Source organism: Lagopus leucura, unplaced genomic scaffold (genome assembly GCF_019238085.1).
Source record: "Lagopus leucura isolate 7727_CA_CO unplaced genomic scaffold, USGS_WTPT01 Super-Scaffold_1, whole genome shotgun sequence".
Taxonomy (NCBI): Eukaryota; Metazoa; Chordata; class Aves; order Galliformes; family Phasianidae; genus Lagopus; species Lagopus leucura.
The window spans coordinates 37,930,580-37,950,260 of NW_024962250.1; the positions used below are offsets into that span (position 1 = coordinate 37,930,580).

A 19,681-nucleotide genomic window follows, 5' to 3' on the forward strand; every position below is an offset into this window, starting at 1 on the left:
CAGCTTCTACAGCAGCAACACAAGATAAATTGCCTCTTTTTGATCCCAGTATCAGCCTGACCTCTTCCCAAATGTCATCAGAGTAGACCTGGGTTAGCCACAGGCAGGCATGGAGAGGACGGTGCTTAAAGGCTCTTCATCCTCACTGACTTCTGGGGGGCCAACAGCAGCACTACACACTGAACATCACAGGAGCTTTGAGAAGTGTCATCTGAAATCACAGAATGGTTTAGGTGGGAAGGGACCTTAAAGTCCACTTAAACTCATCCAACCTGGCCATGAGCACTGCCAGGGATGGGGCACTCACAGCTCCTCTGAGCAGCAGTGCCAGCGTCTCACCACTCCTAACTGTGACAATTTTCTTCTTTATATTCAAAGGATTACCATGGAAAGGAGATAGATTTCGAGCTCTGACCCCCCATGTGCAAGTTTTGCTTGATCTCCTGAAGCTGAGTAGATGCTGATGGCCCCAGTTCACACTCGCATCAGCCCCTTCCTTTCATGGGAAGGCAGCGAGCGCAGCCACACCGCACATCCATAATGCTTGACAGGAGCTAATTAAAGCGCAGTTACTGACCTCAGGACAGAAGCTAGCCAGAGAAAATTTATGGTGTGCATCACACGGGCAAACGGAGGAGCTGATCGTAATGGCAGCTCCTGGCTTTAGAAGGCTGCAGGAGCACATCCATCACCAGCAGCAGCGTGCCCACACCCCAAAGGTTCGCACACGGGCTATCTGACGCGATAAATTACACGGCCGATGAGCCAGCACTGCAGCCCCTGACTGCTGGCACAGTCTCCCAAGAAAGTAAAACCGAGAGTAAAAGGCAAATTACTGAGCCCAGTACGTTGTCCTCTGGGCTGCTGCCAGCCCTGTCCGCCCCACATCACTCTGGCCCTTCTGCACAAGCTGCTCTTGGGACCACAGTGATAAACATTAAAGGAAAAAAGTCACGTTATTGATTTAGGCTCCGTGCATGCATGAGGCAAGGCTCCAGCACCATACCTGTCTCATGGCCAGGTTTTCTTGCCCTCTTCCTGTTTAGCAGCGTTTTTCTGCGCCCCTCTTGCATTATGGAGGGGGGAAATTGATACACTGTCCTCCCTTCCAAAACCCAACATGCAAAGAAAAACCAACTTTACTACGAGTCCTGGCAAACTTAGAGCAGTAATTTATGTCCAAGTAGAACTCTGTTTTTTATAAGGAATACCACTGAATTAAGGAGTCAAAGGTGGAACTGTACAAGGAAAGCAAAAGCCCTTTATTTCTCCAAAACGACACCAAGTAACAGATCCTGCCAGTTAACCGGGGTATACATGAAGACTTGGCTGAAAGCAAGCTCATTAAGCTGGCTGGTTCGTTAAGCGCCAATCAAAACAGGCAGTACTCTGATCATTGCACAAGGGGCTGGGAAGCAAACACAGCACTCACTTAAACTGGTGATAACCAAGGAAAATCCTTCCATCTCACCCTCCCCCCCCGCACAGCATCCACCCCCAATATTTTTTATGATGTACTTACACAAGCAGCATGACAGATAACTTGGAGGAAATCAGATGCTTAATGATTAAGCGACACTTAGGCAGCGCTCAGAAATACAAATACGCCCTTTGGAAACCCTGCAACAAAAACAGAAGGTATAAACAGACAGTAACTAATTATTCTGATTACATCTTGGAAGACCTGAAATAACCGACCCAGCCAGACTGCAGCAGAACAAAGCCAGTGTGTGCCCGGGCTGCTCACAAAAATAAGTCACACCCTTTCCAAAAGAATTCACCAGAATAAACGCAAGTGTTTTTTGTTTGTATGCGTGTTTCTTAAAGTCCACGCCAATAGGAAACCTCTACAGTACCCTGGAGGGACCCGTCACCATCAGCTAAAATTAGACATCAAGGGAAGCAAAGCAGGTAAACACGGGTTGCCCCAATGTGTGCTTGCACAACGACACTCCCACTACTCGCTCTGGAGTGGCACATTGGGCTTTTTATCTCCTAAAGGCCATCGAAACTGAAAATAGAGCTTTCCTGAATTAAAAGGTAATAACTGAGGCGTATTGCTGGGGGAAAGGGAGGGGGTGGGAGTTCCATCTTGCTGCCTGTATGGGATGTGGTGTGACGAGGGATGTGCGATGGGATGCTCAATACAACAGGGAGAAGAAGCAGCACATCCCACCAGCAGCTCCTCTGCCACCACGGGCCTGATTTATCCTGGCCCCAGGTGCTGGGAGCCTCTGCTACAGCAGATACTGCCCCCAGAACAAGGCAAGGGGATGCTCACAGCAGATGTTGCTCTGCTCTCCTTGCCTTGGTGGAAAAACATCGCTTTCCTTCCCCCTTCCTCTCTGCCCTCCTCCTACCGCATTAAATACCAGCAGACCTCAGGGGAATATTTAATCTCAAACCTCAGTAATCAATCAGTTCACCCTAACGCATGAGAAAGAGTCACAGCAGTAAGCATCAAATCCCATTTCTACCCAGCAATAGCACGTTTTAATTACGCACATAAAATGAGCCTTTTAACATAAATCCCAATCAGATCCCCCCCCCAGCCTTGGGTTGGTGGGCTGGGAGGGACACAGTGCTAGGGGAAGAACACAGGAACAGGGGGAGGACGAGGAGGAGAAACCATTGTGGCACTTATTTGAAATGACAATTTCATAGGGCCGCTCTGGTTTGCAGGGGGCATGGTAATGCTGCGCCCCTACCCAGCACCACTGGGCCACATCCCAAGTGGCACGGCTCACAAACAGTGATGTGAAGCACACATCTATTTTAAATACAAACACACGCACAGACTTTTCTAATATGCAAGAACAAAAGACGGGACGTCCTGCTGAAACATCGTGTGTCGTTCAGCTGCTCTCTGCAGCAATGAAGGAAATCAGAGCCAGAGCCCATGTGCACACTCGTTCACCACAGTGAGTTTTGGCTGTGGGAACGCCTCTGGATCCCAAACACCAGTGCCAAGGAGCTCAAACCACCACGAGGATAGGGCAGAAGACACCTCCTTGGGGATCTTGGAGGTCTTTTCCAACCTTAGTGATTCCACAGCTCTAGCCGCTGCTCCATCCCTGCAGGATCACAGTGCTCAGAGAACACCAAACAAGCTCAGGTTTGGAGATGGCGGTGTTATCTTTGACTTCTTCACCTGTAGCAAAGCTGTGTTTTCAAACCCTCTTTTTCCAGGCAGGTCCCATATGGCAGGCTCCTTATGCAAACATGCACATATCGCTTTCAAAAGACACACACTCCCCAGTTTGCAGGAGCGGTTTTCGGAAGGGATGTGGTGTGGTGCAACAGGAATTTTCCAATTCCTCCCAACAGGAAATGCCAAGTTGAGATCCGAAAGTCAGATTTACCTGTAACTGAGATTCCTGCTCCCAGTTCCCTTCAAAAAGCAACCGCTCCCTCCCCCCTTCATTTTTGGCATCGGTTTCCCCGAGACTTGTAACATCAGGAATTGCTTGGCATGGGGACAAATTCCTCAAGCTCCACAGGCGTACCTAGAACAGCTATTTCACCCTGAAGAGCAGGGCTTTGCAGGACTGTTTGGGATGGAGAGATGCTCTGTATCTAAAGCAAAGCAAACCTCCCAGGCACAGAGGCAAGGATGGATTTATCGATTTGTGGAAAATGTCCTTATGAATTATTTCACTCAGATCATCAGGACAAAACAAAATGAGGGCTACCTAACAGCGGCACTGCAAGAGCTTCAGTCCCAGTTTCAGTCCACTCCTACAGGGGAAAACATGCTTTAAAACAAGACGTTGCTATCAGGGCTCCATGGGCAGCCAAGCTGGACCCAGGACATCGACATGAGGACGAAGCAGACGCAGCAAGGTGAAGCTGCCTTTTGTAGGAGCAAGCACAGCTTATTAAGACTCAAATTGCTGCCATGGCTTCAAATCACCTTCTGGAACCATTTACCAAGCTCCCTATTTTCAGATCATCTGCCAGTTTTTAAATCAGCATCCATTTGAGATCTATTTTTGAAACAAGTAGCAAAAAGGGGAAGGAATGATGGATGTCACCCTGCAGGATCGTACCTCCACAAGTGTAGCAGGAAAGCCTCTCCCTCTAACAAATTTCCCTGCTGGGGATATTAAAATTGCAATTATCTGTGCACATTTAACACAGAGCAGTGAATTCTGCAGTGAAGCATCCTGCATGCACAGGAGACCAGTGCTGGGATATCCACACCATCCTGCCCACATGCCAGCCAGCACGAGATAACAAGGGCGTGGGGACAACCCCCCCATCTCATGGCCTTTTGGCCACGAGCTGCTCTACTCGAGGTACCTGCAAGGCACAAACCATGCTGCACTCAGAAAGCTGTCCCCTAGTCCTATTAACTAACAAACATGCACAACCAAAGAACTCAAGGAACTGCCTTTCAAGAGGAAAGCTCATCTCCTTGCTCATAATCTATCTCTCCTACCTGTACGTGAGCCAAGTCAAGGATAACACCCTCCCCCCCATTCAGGTCACCAGCTGGTTCATGTAAGTACCACAACATACATATATTTCTTCTATTTATATATGTTTCTATTCCTTACATCAGCCCATGTTGCTCAAGGGCCAGCATTTGTGTAAATAAGGGCTGGCTCTGGCTGCCCAAGGATAAGCATGGACACAGATTGCAGATAACAAATGGCAAACTGCATTGCAAAGAGAAGCACCAACACACAGCAAATATGGGCACAAATCACACACAGCTCATTGGCCTCCATCTCACAAGATGCTTCCACCATTTAAAGAGGGAAGATTTATACTGGATACATGAAAGATGCTTTGTTTTGTTTTTAAATAAAGATAGTGCAGCTCTGGCACAGGTTGCCCGGAGGGCTGGTGGGTGCCCCATCCCTGCAGACACCCAAGGTCAGGCTGGACGGGGCTCTGAGCACCTGATGGAGCTGTGGGTGTCCCTGCTCAGTGCAGGCGAATTGGTGCAGGTGGCCATTAAAGCCCCTTCCAACTCAAACAATTCTGTGATTCTCTGATCACAGACCTTGAAGTTACTGTTTCATTACAGCTCTCCTCACAAGCGGTTTTCTTGGCTATTCTGAAGGCTGCAACAGCTTATGGCTACAAGATCAATAGCTTTCTAAAACCCACCTCACTCAAAGCTAGAGGTGGCCTTGCAGCGACCATGCCACATCTTGGTGGCCAGCACAGGCCAGACATGGGCCAACAGGAGGCAATAATACAGGACTTGGCCATGGGGTGCCCTGACCCTTGGATGGGCATGAGACTTTCCTCCTGGGTTGGTTTGGAGCTGCATTTGCCTGTTTTGCATAACCAAAATTGAAGCTAGCTTCAGTAACCACACCTTCAAGGGTATATTTAACTGAAATGGAAGAGAAAGTTTGGGTCAGCAGCAGCTTAGCACTCAGCCTGGTTACACCATGAGCTCACGTCCAATAGCAACCATGTCCTACACAAATGTTCCTTTATAGCTCTACAATTCTGGCCCTAGGAGGAGGGAGAGAACAGCTCCTGCAAAGCTTTGGAAGGGGAAACACAGGAGGAAATGGTGAAATTGGCCCAATGGGTTCTCCATACCTCAGGCACGGCACAGCCTCACCAGGGTTTGTGTCACCCTTCTGGATGCTGGGATGAGGGACACTGACCTCCACAGCTCTTCAGCTTTGAGGAAGAAAGAGCAGGGGGACAGGACAGCAGGATAACATGCAAACAAGGCTGAAGACAGGCTTATTTTTATACCTTCCTCCCAGGAACCCACATCACCTGTCACATCACATCATGTCACCATGCAGCACCTGCAAGGTCCCACCTCATGCCCTATCAGAGAACATGTAAGAAACAAAACCACCATTCATCTTACACTTTATGCTGGCTTTTTTTCATGAGGTTTTGGGTTTAGTCACACTGAGAGTGCCACACCAAAGACAATGGCTGTCCCCTCATTGAGACAACTGTCCTCTTCAATATGGTGCCAAGGGCTTCGGTATGCCAGGCTGGTGATGTGGTTGGATGGCAATCAGGAGGGTTGTGATAGGGAAAAATTAAAGGGAGCACAGTTAACATGAAGTTTTAGTTCCCTCCTTCCCTCTGGGCAGCGCTTCTTACTGTTTGAGCACATCAGAGAAACCCGGTGGTCACCAGAGAAGATGCTGGGTTTCACACTGCTTCTCTGCAGTTGCTTTACAAATAAACAAAAGAAAGAATGAATGTCTGCACCCTGAAAACAGCCCACAGGCCTTCATCCGAGCAGAGTACAAATCCAGCTGCTCCACAATCTTATCTCAACACAGAAACAGCCTGGGATGAGATACAAGGGTTCCCTGAAGGCACGGTTTATTAAAGGCGTCTTTATTTAGCCGGTTTTCTTCAAAAACAATGCACTAAAATGCCGTTCCAGGCTGGGTTTTCACTGCAGCAACTTAGATAAACCCGATGGAGGCAGGGCTGCAGGGACACGTCAGCTGCCACCCATAAGTGGAAAACCAGTGTGATTCTTCCCAGGCTAAAAAGAAAAAATGCAACGGTGGGACCAGGGAGCACCAAAGCACCTGCAGAGACCTGAAGGCAGCGGAGTCTCATCGTCACCCAGAGCGATGGGGAAACTCATGGAAAGCTTCCTATTAGTTCACCACGCATCTGCCCCTGCAGTGCATCCCCTACCACCAGGCTCTGCACGCCCGTAGCCGGATGTACTTCACGCCAGGTTTCGACAAGCAGAGCTACAAAAGCACGGAACAAAGAGGCACCAGTTTGCACACATCCCCGGGAACTTCCCTGCAACCAACTCTTTCTGTTTATCCAACACGCGATCTCTACACGTTCAGCTATTTTAATCCCACCCGCTATTAATGGATGTAAAAGGCGGTTGGGTAAGATGTTCAACAAAAATCTCATTTAGAGATCAAGACAAGCTTAATTGGTTTCCAGCCAGACCTGCACAAAGATGGGTTACTCCACAAATACAGTTGCTAATCTGCGCATTATACTCCATAAGCCCCCACTGACAAAGAAAAAGGGGGGAAAAAAAGACAAGATGCACAAAGGAATGCGGGATTTGGGGCACTACTTCTAACAAGGAGCAAATTAGAAGCTGTGAATTCCGCAGGAACAAGGGCTTTGCTCTCCATTGAAGCAAAGAAAAACCTAGTAGTAAACAAGGCAACAAATAAAGACGTAAGGCAGATCAAATGTGCATTCTCCCTCTTGCTGCACACACCAGCACCATCCATTTCAGTTTCTTGAAGAGCGTTTCCAGGCGCTATTGTTTCTGCAGGTCTGCAGTAGCAAAGGGAAAAGCAGCTGAGGACACGTCATTTCAAGAGCAACGGAGTCGAAAGCATGAAGAACCTTGTGATTAAAAAGCACAGGACTGAAACCCTGGAGAGCTGAATTCACTTCCTAACCCCGCTGAAAAAAAAAAAAAAAAAAGAAAAAAAATTTTAAAAAAGCAGGTTTCCTGTGTGATCACATCCTCGATGATTTATTCAAGTATCTAGTGTTGAAAACCAAGAGAAGGGGGGGAAAGGAAGCGGGAGGAGGAAGGGGAAGAGTCGATCCCATGGGCTTTCAGTAGGCTTGGGGTGAGCCGAGCAGCATTGGCAGCAGTGCAGGTAGCAAAGTGCTGAAAGGATCTGTGCTGAAAGCCTTCCCTTGTGCAGCAGCCCAGCACAGGAGGCCTGTTTGTTTTTTGGGATCCCGGCCAGTTCTGCTGGGTGGGCAGAGCTGTACCCAAGGCAGATGCGAGGTCACTATGCCACAGTGCGCTGGGGCCTGGCACCCACCATAAAGTGTTTGCAGGCTTTTTCTCCCCTTGGAAAAAATGAGCAATCCATGAAATGGATTCATAGAGCCATCTCCCTGCTCACGACAGCCAGAGCTCAGCCCTTTGGATCCCCAGCACCACAGTTGCTCCACATCTCATGGCATAGGGATTGCAGACCCCACAGATGCATTATCTCTCCCAGGTCACAGTGAAACAAAACAGAAACAGAACAAGAGGCAACCAAGTTACATGGGTTAAGGCCCTCTGTCCTCTTCTTCTCATGCTGAAACCTGTCAGGCCATAGGATGGCTTCAAAAACAGGCAGACTGTATTTCACAGGACCCCGCAGTTTCTTGCCTGTACAATCCACAGTGCAGCCCACGGCACGTCGCTGCAGCCTGAACTATCACCATGATTAGAAATGTCAGAACATTGACCTCAGTGAGCAGAAGAGCAGCACTCAGCACAAAAGTAAATGTGAGAAAACCACGAGCGTAAAGCCTCCCTTCCAACTCCAGAACCCAAAGTAAACTGTCTGTAGGAATAAGGACATTTAGCACGCTCCAAAAATTTTCCTTGACATCTTTTTTTGCTCTGTGTGATGGGTAGAGACTTCCCAGGGCTCCGGAGCCAGCGGCGATTTCACGTGCGATGTGCCAGACAGCGGTCTCCACAGGAGATAAAAGGAGCTGTAGTCTGAAAATGGAACCGAGGTGTCCCCAGAGAGCCTCCAGCCACTCTGCAGGATGTGTCCATAACAAGGGGGTGGTGAGGAAGGAGCACAGTGTCAGCTCTCCCACCAACCTGCAGCCACGGAGTTTCACTAAGCAAACGAGTGATGTACAGCGTGAGGACAGGGGTTGGAAGCACCGCCTCTTGTAAACAGGGTTGCTCAGGAGGCACTGGGGATTACAGCAGTTCAAACAGTCCTTGGCGTGACTTACCGGAGCAGATTTGCAAGTTCAGCTTTTCTGCTGCCCAGCTGACATCACCAAGCATCATACGGGATCATGCCCTGAGAGCCTGGCCCCATCAACACCTCCATGCACAAGCAGGGATGGCAATGGAAGAAGCCCCAAAGCCAGCTGCAAAACCCAAGTCCAGCCAATCCCAAGCAGTACAGGGGCACAGAAGCCAGGCGCCAAGGGGCCAACCCCACAGTGCAGCTGGAATCACCAAATAGCCAAAGGGCTCTCAGCAGGGAAAGAGCTTTACACAAACAGCTTCACAGCCACTTACAGACGTCCTCAAAGGAAACAGCTGCACTGGACCTCAGCTACCACAGCTCTCTGGGACGGCACGCAAGAGTCCACAGCTTGGTTCTCTTAGAAGATGCTGAGGCCAAGCAAGGAGAAGGCATCCAGAAAAAGCTAAAAAGCACACGGCCATGCTGCATTAGGAGTCCAGTTCACAGTGTTGCTTTGGGGTACAGTAAACTGACTCCTGCACCCCCTGATCTCATGCTGCAGCTTTTTAGGACAAGCACTGTCCCACCCTTCAGCCCAAGCAGTACAAAGATGGGTGCAGAGCACAGCCCTGGAGCTCCAGCAGTGCCAGCTCCCCAGACCTGAGACGTGCAGCCAAGCAAGGTTGTAGCTTTGCTGCTCTCCAAGAAGTGTGCAGGCATTTTTGCTGCTTTTGACAGCCTACTCCCTAAAGCTCAGCACTGCTGATGCTCCATGTGCCCACAAGACTTCCCCTGGGCCAGCAATCCCATCTCCTCTAATGCAGTGAAAGAATCCACCCTCTACCAGTGACTTCCCAAAAACTGGGATAGCTCAAAACTGAAGCGTAGCTCAGCTTTGCATATTGGTACAAAAGCCAGCTGCTAATATTCCATGCAAAAACCTCTGACATCAGCCTGTGAGCAGCGCAGCCCGGGCAGATGTACCCAAACCCAACGCACACTGTGAGAAAAGGACAGGAAAGTGGCACTGGGAGCACCCAGAGGTCCCACCGTGCCGTGCACATCCCCAAGGATGGGCATACATCTAAGGAGTACATTGGGTGTTTCTGCTCTCTTCATGTCACCGCTATGCATGTACATACACACACCGGTTTTGAGCTTTGCATGACAAATTTCCAGCTGGGGCTTTGCCAGTGCAATGAGGAACAAGGAATCCCAGTCTGGAACATCCCAAGCCCTGGGGAATGGGTGGCTTGGACCAGCTCTTGCAGATGAATCTGATGGCAAGATGTCAGCCTGAGAGCTCAGGAGCAGCCCCTGCACCAAGGTACTCCTGCTGCTCTCCAACCATGCCCTTTGAGCACTATTTCATTCACCCTCTGGTAAAAATGCCTGAACTCGACCAGAGCAGCCCAAAGAGGCACAGCCCGGGCTTTTGGGTGGTGAAGCTGTGCACACACACGAAGATTCAGGTGATTCAGGTGAGCAGCACGTAGCTGGGAGTGCATAGCTGAGCAACGCTCGCCGAAGGAATGCAGGAGGAGCAACATGAAGCCACTTGTCTGGCACAGCGAGGAGCCCTGCAGGAGACACGCACAGCCCTGACGCTCAGCCGTGGCGAGGGCAGGCTCAGGGATCTGAAGATGCGTCCAACCAACAACTCTCAGCCCTCATTCAGCATTTTACAGATGTACTACTGCATGTCCTCAGCGCCAAGTTGGGAAGGGTTCAGACTGAGAGCTCCAAAACGACTTAAAACCATCCAAATGGCAGCAAACCAATCAAGCCAGCCTTCAGGAAGACACAAATGAGCACCAGAACTGAGCTCCGATGGGCTAACTAATGCTTGCCACCAGCTCTGTCACGGTGACAGACCTGTGGCAAGGTCCACGCCACTCCACCTCCAGCAGCAATGTTTCGCACTGATTATCAATGCAATTCAGTCAAAAGGCAGTAATTTATGAGTAACCAAGTGACTCACAACAGTGACTCATCGGTGAGCACCACCAGGTTGGGCCACCCCATGCACTTTGCTGATATAGGAAGTGACTTTCTGGTGCAGGTGCTCCCAGCAGCATGCAGCTCTTCCATTTTGCAAATTGGAAACAAAAGGCGGAGGCTGGGGGCCCAGCATTGGAGGAAGCATTAACAAAGCATGGCGATGGGCGATTCACGTGGGATGGGGCATCGCAGAGGACAACTCCACCTGGCTTCACCAACAGGAACGCACTCGTAATGTCGTGCATTATTTTGCTTTGCTGCAATTTCAGGGGCTGGTTTTCAGGCCACGCCGCTCACAGAACAAACCCTGCCAGCTCACATCACCAAAGTCTCTACTCAACCAACTAGGTAGCTATGGAGTGTCAAGCTGCTCCTCATCCCCACCTCCTTCGCTTTTGTTTTTTTTTTTTATTTCCTCAAAGGCCACACAAAGATTTGAAAGTTTTATGACTCACTGAGCTGACATTTTCCACGCCACCCCAGAACTTCTGGTTCTTCAACATATTCCAAAAGGCTGCAACGCACAGGGACAGGAGGGACGGAGCACAGCTCATCTCCCAGTGGGACAGGGGTAAGGCAGCACCAGCACAGCTTCCTTCCCAGCCCGGCTCAGAGAGAGGGCAGCAGGGGAAAACAAAAAACAAAAACCACAAGGGTAAATCACAGCAGGCTACAAACTTTCTATTTCCAACTTCCTACTTAATGCAAGAAATAAGTCGTTTGGGGCTGACGTGCAGAGCAGAGCTCATGCAATATGCAAAAAAGCCACTGCTGGCACATGGAACTGCTTTCCAAACCTTCATTAGTTGTTTCTCCTATCCCCTAGTATGGGAAGCATGTAGAGTAAGTAATCTACACGCTAAGCCATATAGATTTAACCAGTGCAGAAGTTAGGGTCAGACACTCAGTAATTCTTCTCTAACTTTCAGGTCTTCATTCAGATCAGCTCTTTCTCAGCACAGTGCCGATGTTTGTCTTTGTGCAGAGGTGAAAAGTACACATATTGTTATCTCAAAGAGAGGAAAAAGAAATCAATACCCACACAATTTGAATTTTACAGCACTCTGCTATCACAACTTGCAACAGAACAGCTGTCCCAGCAGCTCGATGCAAGCTTAGGAGGACAGCAGCAAAATGTAAGATTTTTTGTCCCTTTTTTAAAGAATTGCTGAGAGAAAGATTTGCATTTAAAACAAAAAGAAAACTCAGGCTGAAGCACCAACGTTGAGCCCCACTCAATTACAGCACAACAAGCTCGCCCTGCTCTGCACAGCCTCACCACTCAATCTGCAGCAGCCTTCCGAAGCCAAATTGAGATATTTGATTACCAGCATCGAGTCAGAAACTGAAGCACCCAACAAAATCCTCGTTTGTGAGAAAAGCCTGCAGAAATCCCGTTGAGCAGGCTTTGGCAATCTCCGAAGCTGACAGCTGGATGCCCTTGCTTATCTACTGCTGAAGCACGCACAAAAAGCCCCGAATGCTTGCAGTGCCGCGCGAGCCTTCCAGGCAGCCCCGCCAGGCTCTTAAAAAGACCCATATAAATAGCGAGCCACATTTATTAATACTTCAGAGATAAAAGCAGCCGTGCTGCAGCAGCTCGGCACGTATCGGCACAGAAGACCACCCGCCCTACGTGCATCACCAGCAGCTACCTTTGGGTTGTAAATGCAGTAGGTAGCTTTTTGTGCCACTATAAACCCAGCAAGCAGGGTCAATGCAAGGGCTGCTCCCTCAGAATAACAGAATTATTCAGGTTGGAAAAGAACCGTGAGGTCCCCAAGCTCACCCCCACCATGCCCACTGACCATGCCTCTCAGTGCCACATCGCTGTGGTCGCTGAGCACCTCCAAGGACAGCGATCTCACCACCTCCCTGGGCAGCCTTAGTTCAGGTCGGACCCCCCAAAACATCTCTTTTAAAAAGAAAACTAGTGGCTGCTGGTTAGCTAAAGGCATTGTTGCACTGACATTTGCCTGGCTCGCTGCTGCCTGCCCCTCGCACTGGACTTCAGTGGCATCGAGGCTGGCAGTGAAGCAGTGCCAGTGACAGAGGCGTGGAGACCATAGAATGGAGTGAGGGGACCTGGGGACAGCAGGTACATGACACCCACAAAGGAATACATGACGCAGCTCAGGAGGAGACGGGCAAGAAGCCAAAACAAAGAACAGAAGCAGGAGGAGATAACCATGACCCGGTTCTAACGGCCATCCCATCTACAGAGCCCTTCCTGCTGCCTCCCAAAAACAAAGGGTCAGATAAGGCGCTGGCTCAGGTCAGGACTGGTCCGACTCCACTTCCAGCCCAGGGCAGCAGATTCGGTGCTACTCTTACACCTCATCCATCTTGTTTGCCAGCTCGGGGCGGAGGCCGGGCAGTGAGGCAGCCAGCCTCAAGCACCACAGGGCTGCACACAGTGACCCGGCTGGAAGAGGATGAGGAGAAAGAAGAGGAGGACGAAGAAGAGGAAACCTCCCTGTTTCCTGCCGCCTTGCGGTCTCACCTTGCTCCATCAGGGATCCCGGACTTTGGTTCTTGCTCCCTGTGCACAGGAGCCTGTAGGCCACGCTGGGCCGGCCCCAAGGACCTGAGTCACTCATTAACCAAGGGGATGTCAGTGGGGAAAGGAAGCCAATGGCAAAGGGGCCTGCAGGACCCTCCAAACAGGGGAAGCCAAGTGCTTCAGGATGCCCACGGCTGGGCTGAGGGAGGAAAATGAAGCAGTGTCACAGCTCACAGAGGCGGCCTCAGCAGGGAACACCGCTGAGTTCTGTGTGCAGTATCAAGACCAACCTCTAGAGAGGGAAAAAAGCCTCATCCGTGCAGCAGAAAGAAGCCGGCTGGTAGCATGGCACTGATCTGCAGTACCCGGCCTGGGTGAACTCAGCAGGGTTCCGGCACCCTCCCACCCCCACCTCTACATCCCGTAGCATTGGGGCAGGCACATGCTGCCCGGCTTTAGCCAGGAGGATTCCAGCTTGGCTTTGCCTTCAATTAACCTTGACGCAAAAGAGATGCAAAAAGCCCCTTCCACACGAGCGTGCGAGGCAGCACAGCTGCCTGCGAGCAGCACAGCTCCCACGGGTGGAACCCGATGCAGCCGACTGTCCCACGGGAACGGCACCGAGGGCATCGTCATCCACCGCACCACTGACCCCATTCTCCCAGATCCTCCGCCCGATAAAGACGCTGCCAGAGCCAACCTGCTGCTGCACGGCCGGTGCCGGAGCCCCAAAGCCCCACCCCGCCCTCCGACACGGCCATCCCCACCACGAGACACCCCACATCCCCGTTCCCACGTCGCGGCGCGGCTGTTTTTACCCCGTCACTGCCGGGCACAGCGGGGCAGGGACCCCCAGCGCTCCCATCCCCCACCGCAGGCAGGGGCTCGCCCCCCGCCGGGCTCCATCCAACCGAACGGGGCGGCGTCGCCATGGAGAAGGCAGCGCCGCGTCCCGCAGCCCCGCGTCCCGCAGCCCCCCGCCCCGCTCCCACCGCCGCGGCCCCGCCCGAGCTCCGCCGCCCGCAGCCCCGCAGCGCCGACGCGGGACCCCACAGCCGGCGTGCCTCGGGGGGAGGTTACGGCCGGGATAGGCGGGAGGCTCGATCCCCGCGGAACGGACAAAGCGACCCCGATCCCCGCCGAGCGGCACGACGCGGCTCACTCACCGAGCGGATCCGGACCCGGTACCTGCCGGCGCTGCGCGGAGCGGAGCCCGCCCGGCCCCTGCCCACAATGGGCCGCGGCCGCCCCGCCCCGCCCCGCCCCGCTCCGCCGCCCCGCCCCTCCCCGCGCGATGACGTCACGTGGCCGCGCCCCCCCGGCCCGGAGCCGCCGGGAGTTGTAGTGTATGTGTGTGGGGGGGGTGAAAGCTGAGCGGGGAGAGGCTCGGAAGGGGCGGTAGGAGAAATGCCTTCACTGTGAGGGCAGTCAATCCCCACAACGGGATGTTCTGCTCTATTCCATCCCATTTTATCCCATTCTGTCCTATCTCATCCCATCCCATTCCACCCTACCCCATTTCATCCAATTCTATTACATTCTGTTCCATCTCATGCCATCCCACTCTATTCCATGCTATCCCATTCTGTTCTATCCCATCTCATTTCATCCCATTCCATCCTATCCTATCCCATCCCATTTCATCCAATTCTATCACATTCTGTTCCATCCCATACCATCCCACCCTATTCCACTCCATTTCATCTTATTCCATGCCATTCCACTCTGTCCTATCCTATCCTATCCTATCCTATCCTATCCTATCCTATCCTATCCTATCCTATCCTATCCTATCCCATCCCATCCCATCCCATCCCATCCCATCCCATCCCATCCCATTGCAGTCCATTCTGTTCCATCCCATATTGCCCCACCCCATTCCATCCCTTCTCCTTCCCACCAGCAGATGAGCACTGCAGATAACATGTCACCAGGCCAGTGACACAGGTGAGGACAGGCACACAAGATCCGTACCCCAGCTGCTTTCACAGTGCATGACAACATTCTGCCAAGCAGTGCAAATCTCTGCCTGCCAGCTGGAAAGTCATAAATCACTTTTCCAAAGGTTCCTGTTTCCCTGATGGCTGTGCATGGCACTGGCATCACCTCTCCGCAGGACCACGCTGTGCATTCCCACTGCCTTCATGCCAGGGGATTTGCTATTGCTTTTGGTACAGATCAAAACTCAAGATTGAATTAACAGTGTGTAACATTATAGCTTAAGTAAATATTTCTTTTCTGGATAAGAAGTCAAGCTATTTATATATCATATTATTTTTTTTCTCAGCAACAAACCTTCAGACCAATGGGAAGATCTGAAGGCCACGAGGGATTACAGAGGTTGCTTTCACATGGGCCCTAGTAGACATTAAGACAAAGGAAGGGCCAATGGGGGGAATCTACAGGAAGAGCATAATTAGGGGCTGCCACTAAAGTGTGGAGCAAAATGCTTTTGCCACCAGCAGCTTGCTTTTGCACAGGGCAACCCAAAGTGCTAACACTGATGTGCTTGTTGCAGTGTGCTGGTGCTCTCTGACCTCCAACTCTTGGTGCTGGAGGAAGGGGAGGTAGCAATTCTAGGGGCATTTTGGGGGAAAGGTGTTGAGGGCTATCGGGAGCAGCACGTCTGATGGTAGTGCCGGAAGGCTGGGTAAACTGAGTGTGTTGGGAAAGAGCCAGCACAGTTTTTGGAGAGGGAAATTATGGCTCACAAAATCTGTTGCAGTCCTTGGAAGCAGACGAAGAGCTGAAGGACATCAGAGATCTGGAAATGGATATAATGCATATGGATTTTATAAAGACTCCTTCAAAACCCTTTGTCCCTTCCTCTTGGAGAGGGTAAGGAGCATGAAAAATAAAGGACAGTAACAATAAGGAACAGACAGAGGTAAAGGGATACCCAGGGGAGCAGAGTGGAAATCTGTGCAGGATCTGTGCTGCTCCACATCTCCACTCATGTTGGGGACACCTTGGGACGCTCAGGGAGAAAATGGCAGCTGGCATTCAGCAGAGATAGATGTGAGTGATGCTCTGTGGGGGAAACAGTCCTATCCTCACGCTCATAACAATGTGCTCTGAGTCACCAGCACCTTGTGGCAACGGCGTCCTGTGGTTTGGTATAGGCAACCCAGTGAAAGCAATGAACTCTTTGCTCAGCAGCAGACGAGAAAGCAAAGGAGTTAATGAGAAAAGAGGAAAAAAGACTACACACGTTCTTGATTCGAATGAGATGAACAGTTCTGATCTCTGTTCTCATCACAGAGCTAACAGTCAAAGAGAGGGAACATTTTTCATCTAGGTGACTGGATCAGGCTATTCAGTACAATGCTGCAATACAAGCCCAAGGAAGTCCACATGGCATGCAGTAGCCCTGGAGATTTTACTGGAAAACATCCCTGTACTCTTCCCATACCATTTGTTATTCAAGGACCATGATGCTCACTCATGCTGCATGCTATGGACAGGGCGCTGGTGGGATGGTCCCCATATCCAGCTCAGCACAGCTGTCCTTATGCTCCTGCATTCACCTTTTTCCTGCACAAAATCAGAGAACTGTAGAATCATTAAGCTTGAGGAGAGCTCTAAGACCCCCAAGCCGAACCTCAGCCCACCCCCACCATGCCCACTGACTGCATCCCACTGACAGCCACACGCCCATGGTTCTCAAACACCTCCAGGGATGATGACTCCACCACCTCCCTGGGCAGCTGTGCCACCACATCATCACTCTTTCCGAGAAGAAATCCTCCCTAATATCCTACCTGTTCTCCCAGTGCCCACCCCTGCCCACCCACCTCCTCCAGTACACACACTGGCCACACAGTGCTGGTGGTGGAACACATAGCCAGGGTTTGCCAGCTGTGGGACAGCCAGCACCTGGACATGCCTCCACATGGCAGCAGCTCGGCCATTTTCCTGTAATTGCCTCCTCGGAGCTTGTTTGGAGGCTGCTTATCAAGCCCTATTGTGTTGCTTTCTTGCTTGTTTTTCCAACAGCTGCCTATTAAATTAAGCTCCTATATTCAGACACGAAGCCCAATCAGCAGCTGCCCGCAGCCTCACTGGGTATGTAGGACACATGCAGCAGCAAGGCAGATGAGCATCCAGCCCTCAAAAAGGGACACTGCGAGTCTGGAGGATAACCCTGCAATGCCTGGTAACAGGAGGGTCTCAGTGCAGTTGTTCCTTAGGTGCAAAACAGAACAACTAACTGTTCACTGAACTATAAATGTTCTCAGAGCTCAATCTGTGTGAGATCAATATCGTAGTGTCCCTAGGGGAGAGCTGTTGTCTGTCTGCACCAGTGAAACTTGGAAGGACACCCTTGGCTCTGTTGGCAGCAGAGGAATGTGGAGTCTACCCCATCATAAAAGTGAAATAGAATCATAGAATCAGAGAGTCATTAAAGTTGGAACAGTCCTCCGAGATCCCCAACCCACCCCCACCGTACCCACTGCCCACCCTTAGAGTCACATCTCCACTGTTCTGGAACGCCTCCAAAGATGGTGACCCCACCACTCCCTGGGCAGCCAACAGCTCACATCCAACCTGAATGGAGTGGCCTCCCCCTGCACAACTTAAGGCCGTTCCACCTCACCCTATTGCAGAAGAGGCTGACTCCCACCCCGCCACCACCTCCTTTCAGAGAGCCGTAGAGAGCAGTAAGGTCTCCCCTGAGCCTCCTCTTCTCCAGACCAAACAATTCCAGAAACAAAATTGATTTTGGATGAAAAAAAGCCATCTCTCCTCGGGGTTATAACTTTTCATGTTGTACAGATGACCCACTCATCAGAATAATCACTGTTCTGGTCCCAGCAGAAGGCTAGCACCGAGCGAGCAGAGCCTTACGGGAAGGTTCCCATCAGCTGCAGCCAGGGCTGGCTTCAGCTCAAAGATAGGAGACTGCACTGTGCTTTGGCTCTCTTTGGTCAGAGGCTTTTAGAGAACATAGAGGCCCTTCTGTGGCTTAGTATTGGCATGGGGAGGTACTGCTAGGAGACCTTCTCTCCAGCTGCACCAAGGAGATGGCTCAGCCCAGGCTCCCAGTGGCTGCTGGCTGCTGGCAGGGAAGGCACAGCTCTGGCATGATGCTCTGCAGCCTCCAAAAGGAAAATAAATGCATTCCCAAGGCAGGGCTGGGGCTGTGCTGCTGCTGGGATTTAGGTCTGATTCTGCAAAGTCCTTAAGCTTGTAAAGAATTTGTAATTTGCTTGTAAGCAAATTCCCTTTTGCGTCAATGACCACGTGCAAATGCGTGCCGTACGGAGTACAGGGAGGTCCCACTTTGGGGATGCTGCTCCACAGCCCCCACCGCCCACAGGGCCTGTCCTTGGAAGTTACTTTTCTTGCACTGAATTGCCACAAAAGATGCCAGACCAAAAACAAATCCCTGTTTCAAAGCAGACGGAAAATATAATAGGAGCTGAATTTGTTGCCATTGCTGAGTGGGTTGATGAAAAAGAGGGCATCACTTAAATCCCATGAAAAACCTCAGGTTGGGGCAAGGAAGTGTAAATGGGGGTGGAAGTGATCTGCAGGGCTGGGAGAGTGCTGTGCCCCAGAGATGGAGTGAGGAAGGGTCCAAGTCACCTTAGGCTTGCCATCACCTTGCCGGGGCACAAGGCAGATCATCCAGTGGGGAAAGGAGCTTGTTGGACAGGAATTAAGAGCCCTCATCAAGGGTACAGATGCACCAGAAATATTTAAATACCCCCCAATTTTCGATATGATTCAGTCTTCTAAGTGCCTATGTTATTTTGCAAAATGAGGACTTGGCTGGCTAAGCCAACTCTTGGAAGTGTGTCCTCAGTGACCCAGACAGGCTCACCCAGAGCTTGCAGCACCCCGAGATCTGGCCAGGCACCCTGCATCACAAGACCATCTGTGTTTGCTGGCTCTTTTGGTCCCCCTGATTTGTCCTGCATCATTACATTTTTGCAGCGCCTGACTCCAGACAACTTCAAGTTCGTCTCCGGTAAGTGCAGAGCTAAGAGGTTTTGTTCCTCTGAGCTGGAATGTGAAGACTCAGCGACCAGCACCGGCAGGAACATTTCCCTGCCCCGTGATGGCTGTGTAAACAGACTGAGTGCTCCCAGTATCTTTCAAAATATCTCTGTGGCTTTCTCAGGTCCAGGTAATGGATTTCTTTATAAGAACAGGACTTAGGATGGATCTGATATGTCGGTACAGCATCACCCCCAGCATGAAGGGATGTTCTGGGATTGGTATCAGGGCTCTATCCCCATCCTGGTGGCACCAGGGAGTCTCCATGCCAGCAGACAGGGAAATCCTGGCCACAATGGCAGCAGTGGGGACCTTCCCAGTTGCATTCTCCTTAGTCACAGCTGCATTACTAACCCCATTCTTATATTTTCCACGGAGGCAGCATGAGTAAGAGCTGACTCCTAGGGCTGGTTGTTGCCTCCATAAGCCTTGAAGCATAGAGGTGCTGATGGGACTACTGGGCTGTTCAAGTTTTGGGGCAGATCATGGTTGTGCAAGAAGTGGGACAGGGACAGGG

The 19,681-nt window shown here is 51.1% G+C and overlaps 1 protein-coding gene across 3 annotated transcripts in view; it reads right to left on the bottom strand.

Moving 5' to 3' along the window:
* DAAM1 (dishevelled associated activator of morphogenesis 1) overlaps window positions 1-14,410 on the bottom strand; it is an 82,572-nt gene extending 68,162 nt beyond the window's left edge. The window contains exons 1-2 of one of the 3 annotated variants that reach the window (XM_042865080.1): window positions 14,328-14,410; window positions 1,523-1,620 (exon numbers count right to left, since the gene is read on the bottom strand). The gene's annotated coding sequence lies outside the window, so the exon portion shown is untranslated. Of the gene's footprint in view, window positions 1-1,522; window positions 1,621-11,113; window positions 11,264-14,327 lie in introns of those variants that run through there. The other 2 variants (XM_042865090.1, XM_042865099.1) reach the window with 2 other exon arrangements.
* Window positions 14,411-19,681: the final 5,271 nt, after the last annotated feature.